Below are 13,509 nucleotides of genomic sequence, written 5' to 3' on the forward strand. Positions count from 1 at the left end.
TGAGCCCACCTAAATTTATTTTGTTAGGGAGGAACTAGTCTTCCTCCCTAATACCTACGTTAGTAAGAGATTATGAGATAATATCCTCATTATATCCTTCAACAAGATTTGAAACGACACTATTTATACTAATTCCAACAGTAGAACTACATCATACTGTAGGAGCCGTATCGTTTTAACAATTTGCTCAGTTCAAAGCCAAGTGAAAAGCTTTTTTGCTGGTTTTAGTTTCACACCTAAGTTCATTTTTGGTCACCATTCCTTGTGTAGCAAAAAAAAAAAAAATTGTCAAAATATTTCCTAAGCATTTTTGGTGAGCACTACACCTAGGCCAGGCAGAAGCCTAACTCACAAAGCATTATGGTCCAAGATATGGAGAAAAAAAGGCAGACCAGCGGGTGGATGGCAATTTTAGTACAAAAATTATCCACCAAAATGCACATCAAAAAAGGGCCTAACTAGGCAATGTTGTTGTCCTTCATTCTCCTGTCCTTGACCTCTACTTCTTTCCCTACCCCTGTACTTTACGTAGTGGGAAATCTATTGTCCATTGCTGGGGTTCAAGCAAGCTTTGGCATGTTTGTCAAACTGGTGGGGCAGGCCTTGCAGGAGCCTGAGGGGCCCCTGGAAAAGAATTCAAACTGGGTCTGCTACTTCAATGCAAACGCATTGAGACAAGTCTGGCAAATTAGTAGGGGATAAAAGAAGGAGGGAAGAGATGCAGAAAAGTCTCCCAACAAAACAACTCATTCTCTGAGAAGAGGGAGAGCTTTATTTGCTTGACATGAGGACTGATTTATTTTCTCCTTTCAAAATAACTCTTGTGATTGTTTTTCAGTCTAGGAATTGGGCCACAGGGTCAGAATCTGTGGACCTCCTGGGATCATCACTGTTGAGGCTAACACAGGTTTTGGTATCAGATCAAAAAACCAGCCTGAAAAGTGTCTTTGTATACATTAGAAAAACATGTCCTGCCTCAGAGCCTGATGGAGAGAGAGGTCAGGATAGGTAACCGGAGTCAAAGCCGCCGACCTGTCATGGAGGCCCTGATAGGATTGTTGTTCATGCTATTCAGTCAAGGGGCCCAAAAATGTCCAACTCCTTCATCATGTCAGTCTCTTCTTTTCTCCAGAGGCCCTGGAAAAGATATTTAGAAGCAAGAAGAAACCGGAAATCAAAAGAACCCTATGCCTAGGCCAAAGCACGGCTCTCTGGTTAACAGCGAAGAACATGGTCTAGGCTACACTTGAAATGGGTTCTTCCCCTCCCCCTCAGGCCAACTTGAGTCTTGGCACCCTTAAGCCAGCTAGTCTCATGGGATAAGAAAGGAAAGTAAAAAATAGCCCAAACAGTGACCTGAAATCTGACCTCAGAAGGAACAGCAAAGGGGGCTGGGGTGTAGACACCGGGAAAGTGATCCCATGTTTAAATCCCCAGCACTTTGTGATTCACGCTTGATCATAATAATCCTCCAAGGGCAATTCTGGGGAGACTCTTCAACAAATTGGTGAGGAGAAAAAAGTTGGGGAGCCAAAAGGAATGTGGGATGAATCAATACAATATTCCAATACCATAACCCCAAAGAAACAAAAGCATTAACAAGAATTTAAAGGAATAATAACACTGCTCCCTGGCACATAAAATATAAAGGAATGGCATTTTTCTGGAACAGGTCCATTTGTGGATTATTTAACTGACTAGTTCAATAAAGGCTAAATTTACTAAACTTCAAGCTCACAACTAAGGATTTTTTTTCTTTCTTTTGATATATTTAAAACATTTTAAATTAATTTCAACTGTCAGTTGATGTAGATTTATTAGAAAGGTAATGGAATGTAACCTAACTGCTAGAGTCAGTAAATAATAAATTTATTGTAGTTTCTTAAAACAAAGTGATATTAAATAATAAAATGATTCATAACTCTTCAAATTATAATAGTCACTATGTATTTGACTTGGGAAGGAAAGAAATATCCAACAGAGGCATGGTTTTCAAATTTTTTCATAGTCATAAAACCTTTTTCTAAAGCTATGTTTTATACAGACCTTTCCTATAAACACAAGATAAAGCTCTAAGGGTGTGCTGGAAAATATTTAAGAAGGAGCTCTCTAAGAAAAACTAATTTGAGGGCCTCCCTGGTGGCACAGGGTTAAAGTCTCAGCACTATCAAGCTATCACCAGCCACTGCATGAGTTTGATCCCTGTCTTGCCCACTGCTCCACTCAGCAGTGTATTTCAGTAGATCTGCCTGTTCTGCTCCCCAGTCTGTCTTTGGTGAATCCTCTCACTCCCCTGCACCTCTGGCCTACATCCCAGTTCTTGTATCCATAACTAAATAAAAACAAATATTTTTTAAAAATTAATTTGAAAGTGTTTTTAAAAAGAGAGAAAAGAAATAGTCTCATTATAGAGTCATTCAGGTCAAGCCCCACCAAGACTTAATGCCTAACCTAATTGCAGTATCGTCTCTCCCCCAAAATGGAATTGTAAACCAATCAATCTGGAATTTCCTGGTCAGCACTAGTGAGGTTATCTGCATGATAAGACCTCCTCCCTCTAAGGAAGGTAGCTTTGCCTGAAATAATCTTTTCTTGTCTCACCCTCTTTCTGATTAGCAACACTTACATTTTTCACAGCTTCAGGCAGTGCCTTTCTACTTGCTAGATGGGATGCAGCCTACCTGAGAAATCACTTAAGAAAGCCAGTGAGATCTCTACATTTATTTGCATGAGTTGTGAGGGTAGGTGGCTTTGATCAGAGGTTTGCTACTTTCATTAGTGTAAATGTTCCTACAATGGCCATTGCTGAGTTAGGTAGAGATGCAGGTAATGAGCTCCTGTGGACACAAACCTTTGCCTTCCTCTGCAAGGTGTCCTCTACCTTCATACACCAAGGGCTGTTAGAAAGCTCACAAAGAGATAATTTAGCAATCCTATTTTCCTACTCCTAATCTACTAAATAACAAAAATCCAAGAGTGTATTTAAAAGACCTAATTGGCTTATCAAACATTTCCTGAATCAGACAATATCCCTTCTAGCAGATAGAAAAGAGCTGAAAGGGACAACAGAAAAGGAAGTTTTTAAAGGTAATACAAGAAAGTCATTGATGAAAAATAATTACTGCAGGTTAGGTAATGTAATCTACCTATGGAGAGTGGGAGGAGTCCATGTGGCACATTCCTCATTCTCCTTGGGGAGGGAAGCCAGTAGAAAGGATTACTAGTTAACACATTCCTGGGGGAGGCTGTGACTATAACTAGGTTAGCATTTAAGTCTTGGTGGGTTTATTACCTATATTTTGGGTTAGCCGTGTTTTTTTTTTTTTTAACATACCTCATGATTCAATGACAGATCTTTATAAAAATACAAATACACAGTAGGAATTTAATAACTACCAATAGACAACTTCCCCTCCATTTAAATAAACTTTGACCTTCATCCTATGATATCCTTACTGTGTGTTTTAAATACAATTTGCCTCAGCTTTTGCATTAAATAGAATTATACAGGGACACACAAATGACTTCTTTAAAATTTGTTCTTGCTAAAATGATAAAGTCAGAGCACACAGATATTACCTAACTCCCACTTGCCCTTCCTCTGCTTTCCCTTATCTCTTTCTTTCAGTCCCTCATCTTCCTCCTTTCCCCTCCTTCACAACCAGGTTAGCCTGGTTGAATGAGGCATCTGTACGGAAGCAGGCCATATGTCCATCTCTTACTGTTCCCAACTTTAGAGTGATATGGGCCTTCTGAATTGAGGGAATCTAGTCCAGAAGCAAGGCACCTCCTTTTAGTGTTTCTTCAGAAAGCCCAGGACCAGAAGAGTTGACTCCATTCAGAGGACAAATGGCCTATTAGAAAATGCCCTAGGACCATGGCAGTGACATATAGACAGAAGAGTAAAAGAAGGAAATAATAGAAATTCCAGCTTTTGCAACTTCTTACAATCCCTGTGTTTTCTCTCCTCTTAGAATGTGTTTGTTCTTGTTATCAAATAACCATGTCTTTTTTCCTTTTTGTGCCTCTCTCCAGCCACTTTGTTCTCTCTCTCTCTCTCTCTCTCTCTCTCTCTCACACACACACACACACACACACACACACACACACACACACACACACACACACACGGGGGTTGGGGGGAGGAGGGATAAACATTTCTTCACACTTGCTAGGAACCCACAACGAAATACTTGCAGTATATCAACCTTAACCAAACAAAAGCAGAGGCGGGGCCTAGTATACAAATTTGAGTAAAGACAGTCCTAGAAGGCCGCCTTGTCAGACTGTGGCCTGGCTAAAGGATCAGTCAGTTCACCCTTCTACATACATACACACATTTATGGAGTCCCTAGTATGTGTCAGATACTTTGCTAGGTGCAGAGGGTCTGAATTCAGCACTGCCTTCCAAGAGGCCCAGTTTCCCCTGTATTCCAGTATGGAAAAAGAAGCGGACCCTTCTGAGAAAAAAACTTTTCTTTTCTTTTTTTTTTTTTTTTGGTGGGACCCTCGCAGGCGGTGGGGGAATGAACCGGCGCTGCAGAGGCTGCGGGCAGCCTCGCAGTCCAGTGCTCAACCGCCACGCCACCAGGGGAGGCCCGAAAAAAACTTTTCTATAATGATTTGCTTCAGTTCCATAATCTACTCTTTCAAATATATTTATCATCACCTTACCTACAGGCTTTAGTATCTCATTCTAAAAATATTACCTAAGTTTTCATCAGGGGAGGTTAACACCTTTTACTTTATTCTAGTCAAAACATTTAGAAAGGATTATAAATTATTTTGGGGGCAAATGCAAAAACATGGCAAACTTTTCCACAAACAGCATTAACTTTACTCTCTTTCACCAGTTGTACTGTACCCAAGGCATTTCTCTGTGCATTGATTTTATTACTATTGTACTTATTAAATATGGAAAATTATTTGGTGTCTGGTCTAGAAGTGAGGGGAACTTAAGGCATGTATGTTTCAAAAGCAAACAGGTTGTAGAGTGTCATAAGTATTTATAGCATTCATTTCTACAAAGGCTTGTAGTTATTATTTGACTTAAATTGTCTAATACCTAGTCACTATTGTAGTTTTCTCAAGATCATAAATTTTAAAATAGTATTAGTATATTAATATGATCTGTCTGCATTAAGAAGCATTTCCATTTATGATTCAAAATAGAAGATGAAAGGATGCTACACCAGTGCTGTACTGAAAAACAATATCACACAATGCAAGAAAAAGGAAATTTATGAGCTCATTAGCTCCAACTGGGCAGAGATAAAGTCTTTTTTTACTCACTATTTTATGTTCAGTACCTAGCATATAGTGAGGAACACCAGGTAAATAATCAATCAACAGATTTGGTTCATGAAAATAAGAATGGAAGGAGAATGAAAGGAAGAAAAGGAGAATATCATGGAAAGTAAATGTGAGAACATTTTTTACCCTTGACTTAAATAAGGTTTTTGCATAGAAAACCAAATATTTTTCAATGATGATTATTAGGACTATGTAATGTATATATTGCCAGAACTTTTTGATTGCAAGTGACAAAAGCCCCCCTCCATGTATCTTAGGAAAATAAAGATCAGTAAGATAGTAACTGGTTTATATATTCACAAATTCATTTCAACATTCCTGACTGTATGTATGTGTATATATATTTACCATGATAGTACTGGTATTTTTGATAATAATATCCTTCAAATTCTCTTTTGAGTGGATCTTTATATCCCACTAGTACCCTCACTGATTAATGACATGATGAAATCTTTGACATATCTTCATTTTATATTTGTATGAAAACTGTTTTTACTTGGAAAAACCATGCTTTAACACCACAGATATTCCGAGGAACATTTTTGGGGTTATGTTAGCAAGTTCAAAAATTTTTAACTTTCAAAAAAATACCATTCCACTTTCAAAATAATATGAATTTTATAATAAATTCAACTTTCCTGAATTTGAACTTAAAAAAATGTACCCATCAGATAATTTCGAAGTAGAGTTTTCAAAGAAGATAGTATGTCAGTTACTTTAAAATCAAATCTTTAAATAAAAAGACCCGTCTGTCAAAGCAGACAGATCTAGAAAATATGAAGAGAACAAAATTAAAGGGAGAGCAATACTAAATATATATAATTTTAATATCAATCCTAAACAAAGATCAATAGCACAATTGGTTAAATAATGACTTGTGAACATATACTAACAAAAAGAAAGAATTGATCATTAGTCAAGATTATTATTGAGGCAAGAGTTACTGTGAAGTAAGATCCATATACTCTCCTGATTAACTCAATAAATACTTTTTGATTGTTCAATATCTTGCAGAATCGATTATGTACCAAGTGCCTTTTTATCCCCCAGATCATTTACATTTCTTCTTTGAAAAGTTTATCTTCAGGCATCCTCTACTCTGGCTCTTAAAAAATGTTAAAACAGAATAAAATGTAATTTAATCTATTTTGCATTTTGCTTCCTGAATATTTTATGATTAAATCATATTTTATGATTATATTTTATAGTGACTCAAAAAGCCAGCAGAGTAAAGCAGATCTAACTTGGTATGTAGTATTTAAACCAAAGACAATGAGTGTAAAAACCTGCATGGCACTTGTCTTTGGTGCCCCTTTTCTCCCTTCAGCACCCCTTCTTATCACAGTTCCCCTTCTTCAGGCTCGGTGTTGTGCCGGAAACCCACGACTCTGGCTTACCCAAGCTTGTCCTTCCAATTTTATCCCAGGCACTGACTACAGGCATCCAATCTCACCAAATCTCACTGTGTTCTGCTTTCTTAGGAAAGTTGAGGTCTTTTCTCCTTTCTCCTAAATTCCTTTCTTGCTTGCACCCAACTTAACCCTCAAGGGCAAACATTTTTGACGATTGATCCAAGCCCAAGACATCAAATTCGGCCAAGTGTACTGCTGCACAGATTCACTGTGTGTCTAAAGGTCATGCGCTCTACTCTCTTTCCCACGACACTAGATTCAGGTTCTCTCTCATTATATTCTTTCGTGTGGTGGATCAGATGATAATATCTCAAAGCAAGTTGGAGAACAGAATCTTTGAAACCTCAAAAAGAAACTAATTTTCTTTAACTTTAATTGAACCCTTAACCAGCAGTCTCAAGGGAAGTTTCCAAGGCAAAACAAATGTAAAATAGTTTTTTTTTTTTAAAGAAAAAGCTATATTTTAGGAGGGAGACTATTAGGTCAAAAGTGAAATTGATTGTGAGAACTGGATAAAGACTCAAAAGGAGATTACTCTGAAAAGTTACATTTTATGTTTTGCCTAATAATGTGTCAAATATTCACAAAAATCTTTCTCTGTAAGGAAGGCAGCAAAGGTACTTGGGAAGTGCTGGGAATTTGTCCTGGCATGGAGTGAAGGGGAAACTGCCAGACATACATATACATACATGAAATCAACTTATTGAATTTCTTTGTTTAACCTGGAAGATATGGATTACTGAACAAAAGGGAAACAATAGAGACAGATATTCTGGCACTAGAAAACCAGGTGAAGGTGCAATGGGAAGGGGAGGGAGGTCTGGTTCTGGTCTCAGATACTTGGAGTTCAATTGAGAACCACCACCTGCAGGAATATGCTGCTGGTCTCTCATGAATATGTTATTATTTTATAACTGCTGTGGAAAATTTTTAAAAAGAGATAAAGCCAAAAGTATAAGGAATAAAAATGTGGAGTTTTAAGTTGGACTTTACCCATGTTTGGCAATTAGATTTTGGTCAAATAACTCAATCTACAATGAAAAGACATTTTTGACTGAGTTGGGAGGAAATGATAATAAGTAGTTATAAAGTGCCCCCTGAAAAATCAAAATCAACAAGCAACTATAAACCTGAGATACACTACAGACTGGGGTGGGGGGGGGAAGGGATTAGGATCAAAACAAGGGGGATGGGAATTGTGCAGGGACTGTAACCAAGATGAAAATGCATACATTGTACCAAAAATGAAAAATTATGTAAAAAATATACAAAAGAAAAAAGAGAAAAAAGAAAAAAATCTTAAAAAAAAAATAAAGTGCCCCTTGACAAAACACAAATATTTGTGATTAAATATAAATTAAATGTTAAATTTTTTACTCCTAAAAACATGATGACATTTTCTCAACATGATACTAGCTAGAGATTCCTGGGTCTTCCTGAGGTTGTCCATCGGAGAGTATACAGACAAAGCCAATTAAAAGAATGATACCTCTGAAAATATCAAGGTGTGGTTTCTATCAAAAGGATTGCAATATTTTATTTTAATGTTAAAAAATTTAAATATGCACCTCAGATAGAATGTCCTTTAGATGTCTCAAAATTAGCCCAGACAAACCACACAGTTTACAGTTATTCCTGGAGAAGAAGACAGGAATAGTGAGTGACTTTACCGCAGTACCATATGCAGTCTGCAAGTCCTTATTTGGATTTGAAACTCTCACTCAGAGCACCTTCTCTCTCCCCTCTACCAATTCAGATATTATCCATTTTTTAAAACACCATTGAAAAGTTTCATCTCCATTATGAACTTTTCCTAGATACTAAATTCAGTTATTTCCCATTTATCTGAGATCCAGATATTAATTTAGATCATACCAGTCAGTACTTATGTACTGTCTTCCTATCCTAAGCATACTATGAAGACAGAAGACAGAAAAGGGGGCTTAAGACCTTTTAGTGTTTCCAAAGCTTTTCAGGTACTGCATATATTCTTGAGTAACCAAAACATAAGGGAAAAACCTTAGGAGTCTGAGGGAAAGAGATTAAATTTATATAAAGTACTGTCATGTCTCTAAAACTATATTAAAACAATTATTTATTATGCATGCAATTTGAAGACATTAGTATAAAACTACACATATATCAATTATTCCTAAAATTGCCTACATTTGTACCTTACATACTCAAGGTTTTTTGTTTTGATCTACGATAGATATAGTGGGCTTATGTTTTAGCCCGGCTTACCAGAAAACAGTCAGAGGGAGACTGGGTGCTCTTGATAGGTGTAAATCCAGGGCAGTGAGAGAGGAAAAATAGAGGTGAGACAGAAAGGAATGGGAGAAGCGCTATGTAGGTAGGCTATATGGTAAAACTGTGCTATGAGGTAGTGAATGAAAGGGAGGAAGAGGCTGATGACTGATCTGCCATGCTCTCCTGTTCAGAATTCATCCCATGTATAGTTAACACCCCAGCCCTTTCATTGCATCATCCAGATCTTTTTGCAGCCATTTGGGAAGCCAGGTTCTTCAGTGTGGTTTTTCTTCCAAGTCCCATAATGGGGAAAGGAGCCAGAATCTCCGAATGACTGGCACAACTGCAGCCAGGAAGAGCCAACATCCTGGACATGCAACTGGTCAGCCCCAGGCAGCAAAACCACGTGGGTGCCAGAGTTGGCAGTTATGTTCCTGCCTAAGACAAAGGAACCAGCCCTGTGGAAGCAGAGGGAATCTGAGGAAGTGCATTAAATGTCTCTGATATACTACCAAGAGGTTCAAAAGACAGAAAGTTCATCCCCCATTTTCTCTGAGAATTCTTTTCCCTGATTCTCAAATGTATATGTTAATTACTGTAATCAAATCCAACACCCAGCTTTCATTTGGTGTGCAGAGAGCAAGGATCTTTGCTCACTTAAATGAAATTACATTATAATTGTAATTGTGTAATTTTTACCTTGTGTTTAAGATAAAGAGGTATCCCTTCTGGCCAGCTACACCATATAGTAGCAAGCAGTGGGAAATGGCTTCTCCATTTTCCATGTAATATACTATATAAAAAAAATTACAGCTTAAATCAAAATGTATTCTGTGGCAATTGTATACATTTATCAGGGGATTCAAATGTGCAGCTTCCACAAGGAAATGGGCTATGGGCAAAACTGCTCCTACTCAAACCCAAAGAGAGCAATACTTTTCAGTCCTATGTTCAACAACCACTTTCCATCATAAGCCTTGACCCTTTGGATGATGGAGAAAGCACACCATAGCTCATCCAGTTAAATCAGGTAATATTTGCAGGGCCTGGGACAATACTATCAATGGAGGCATCACTGCCTACAGGTTGCCCTGAACTTCTCTTTCCAGCTCTTGCTCAGACCCGCACTGAGAGGGTCCTCTAGAGTCTTCATGTGAATGTTCCTGTCCAGTCATCTAAGACCTCCCATAACAGAGGAGTTGTGTCCCTTAGGGAGGTGAGATAGAGGAAAAGGATTGCTACAAGCTCTGATGTGTGTTCTGGGCTGTTTGGACAAGAAGTTGAGGGGCCCCAGGGAGCCACAGCATGTCTAGAAGAGGACTTGCACTAAAAAAAAAAAAAATCACAAAATTGCATATGTTACTGCAGTTTGTGCTAGTTGAGGACAACTGACTAGCTCAGCTCTGTTGAAGGCTGGAGACTTACCCATGAATTTCTAGGTGTCTGCAAATGACATCTGGCATCTGGAGGTGAGTATCTGCATAGATTTTTATGAAAGCTCAAAGGCTTTGTTTGTTTTGCAGCAATTTCTTGTTCTGTTATCCTGGTAGTGTAATCTAGTCAAGGCATTGGTTATTGACATTCAATAGCTTCTATTACAGAGCTTGTTTTGAGCAAAGAATAGCCAAAGCAGAATGGTTATTTAGATGTTAAGAATTAAATGATGAGAGATTTACCAGTTGATAATTATACCTAAAGTTTAAATTATGTATTGCAAAATACCTGCTTTCTTTTTCTTGCAGCTGAGGAGATGAGGATTGGAGGATTTAGTCAATCTCCCAATCTAATTTCTCAGGGAAGTAATTCTTGGAAGTAATTCGTTCTTCTGGTATGAAATGATCCTGTATACGATTTTGATTACAATTTTTGCCATTTTACTCTTTAATCTGAGAGATTTATTGTATCTTGTAAGAAAGTAGTTAGTGGTTTATTTTATAACCCTTAACTCACACATCTAATTAGATGAGCAAAACACAATTAGCATCTAAATTTCACAGCACTTTGGAGGAAAAAAAGTCTTCACTGAAAGCCAATCATGAGTCTTAAGATATAAATGGTTTGTTAATTGAAAGAACCAAATGGGGAAATGTCTGAAAGCACAAAAAGAAGCCTGTAAGGCTTAGTCAAGGTCATCTGTAGAGAAAGCATCTCCTGTAGAAGGTGCCCCACATCCCCCTACATTGTGAGTTCTACCAATTCCATATGGAAAATTTTACTTCAAAACTGCTAATAAAAGTAACTCACTATTAACCATACATTTCCTTATGGCATTTTACTTAAAATACACTGGGCAGGTCATGGTCTGTATTTCAGAAAATTAAAGGTTCTATGGGATGGCAATTACCTTCATTCTGTATGGAGGGCCAGGGCTACCTATTGCTAAAGCTACTTCCGTTCGTTTGGCAGAGCCAAAGAGAAAGATGGGTGAGTTGCTTTCAGAGTAAGCTGTTCATCTCACACTACCTCTATTTTCCATCAGACATAGTGTTTCTTCTTGTCTTGCTCTTATTAGTCACATGCTCTTAGGCAAATTCTCTGACCCATAGTGTCCTAGCCTCCCAAAAGGAAATAGTAAACCTACTAATGGCCAGCAAAATGATTAAATGAAACAACTGAGCTCTAGTTTTGGCAACTAGTGGGCTCTTTATCTTTTAAATATAGGTGGAAATGAGAAGTCATACTGTTCCTACCTTATCATTAATGCCTAGAAAGTCAAGCTCACATTACAGGAAATAACACAGGATCTTATGCTGATATTGACAGAAGTCAGAAATGGGGGAAATGGCTATACCATTCTTTCCTAATATGTACTTATTTCTAATGAAGTAAGTTCTCCAAGGAATAACCCATTTATGTGTATATATACATATATATATAAATTTTAGATATGTATTTTTCCACTAATACTTAGGAATCTGACTTTATGAAAATTTAAAAAAAAAATGTGTTCCACATGTTAACATAAACTTTAACAACACCTTGGAGTTGGCTTATACTACCAAGTGAAAATATGTATTGGCTAGAATGTGATGTTCTTGGCAACTAAAAATAGCCTGGTATCTGTCCATGAACCCTGAAAGACTCCTTTCAGTTCTCAAAGGTGTGTGCAGTCACTAAAAGATGAACAAAACTGAACCATTTGACATGGAACTTTAGCTTGAGGACTTTGGAACACATACTCCTTCCAGCTGACATGGCACCTTGTCCAATAGAAAACTGCAAATGTTAATGAATATAATGTAGTGAAAGCTTTTTGTTATCAAGTAACAATGTTAAAAACTCTGAACTCTGAATGTTCAGAGGACTAAGTAATTTGCCTATGGTCATTATAAGATTTATGTAAGCTTTTCAGATTTGTCAAGAGTAAAGTCTCAGTGCCAATGATAATATTAGTATCTATGTATATTTGAAGTTTAGTTAATGATGATGTAAAAGAATAACCTCAAAGTTGATTTTATTTGCTATAATAGACACCATAAACATGGTTGCCTTCTTATTTCATTTCTGTGAACATTATGATTCAACTAATACAAATTAAAACTGCCCTTGTATAAACATTAAGGTAATACTTATGTATAATAAATAAAGCTTCACTGATAAACATGAGGCCTGATTTGAGTTTTATTTCTTCTTCAAAAAGTACTTCATTTTTATTACTTACCTGGAAAGGAAGATACCATGATCACAAAGGTGGTTTTCCCAGAGCGAGGCTTATCCATTGCACTCCAGATGTGCTGACCCCTGCGAATTCCCCAAATGTGGGAAACTCGATTGCATAATTTGTGGTAGTAGGGGACTGCATTCGTGCTCTCCCCTAAAAAAAGAAAAAAAAAAAAATACTTCATTTTAGGTAGTCTTAGATTTTTCTTATTTCTTTCTATTAAATTAGTAGTGTATTGTATCAATAATTAGAACAATAAAATATGATATAAATTAATGAGGAAGCTGGACTATATAGTTTATAAAATTTGTTCCAGCTTTAATGTTCTAAATTACATTAGAACAAAATTCCATCATATAAAAATGAGAGGAGAAAAACAGCATCACACAAAAAATGAACTTATTTTAACATCTGAAGTATAAAATCTTTCTTTCATCCATTGGGGCTATTCTTTTTTGAATGGGTTTGAGTACACATGGAACTTCATTATTATAAAATGAATTATAGTAACTCAAAAGAACTGTGATGCCTACAAAGTAAAGAGCACCTTCGTAGTTACATGTTAATCTGGTGCAAATTTGTTAAAATTATCAAATAACGAGAAAAATCTTTAAATAACCTTATTAGAGTTTATGTGTTAGTTCACTCTGTTTGATTGGGATTTCAAGGTCAAAATGCAGGCAGATCTATTGTCCATGAGAACCTTCTACTGCATTGTGGATGACTGCCTTCTTGTTGTCTCCTCACATAGTAGGGACAGATAGATCATCTTCTGGCATCTTTTACTATGAGTGCACTAATCCCATTCATGAGAGCTTCAACCTCAGTACCAAATTACCTACCAAAGTCCCCCACATAACAAATTAGGACTTT

General features: G+C 37.0%; 1 non-coding gene across 1 annotated transcript; it reads left to right on the forward strand.

Moving 5' to 3' along the window:
* The first annotated feature begins 12,628 nt into the window (after positions 1-12,628).
* Positions 12,629-12,792, forward strand: LOC119256426 (U1 spliceosomal RNA). Its single transcript, XR_005127761.1, has one exon. It is a non-coding gene; the product is annotated as a U1 spliceosomal RNA (small nuclear RNA).
* Positions 12,793-13,509: the final 717 nt, after the last annotated feature.

This window comes from Talpa occidentalis, unplaced genomic scaffold, assembly GCF_014898055.3.
Source record: "Talpa occidentalis isolate TD23 unplaced genomic scaffold, MPIMG_talOcc4v2.1 talOcc4.3, whole genome shotgun sequence".
NCBI classification, from domain to species: Eukaryota; Metazoa; Chordata; class Mammalia; order Eulipotyphla; family Talpidae; genus Talpa; species Talpa occidentalis.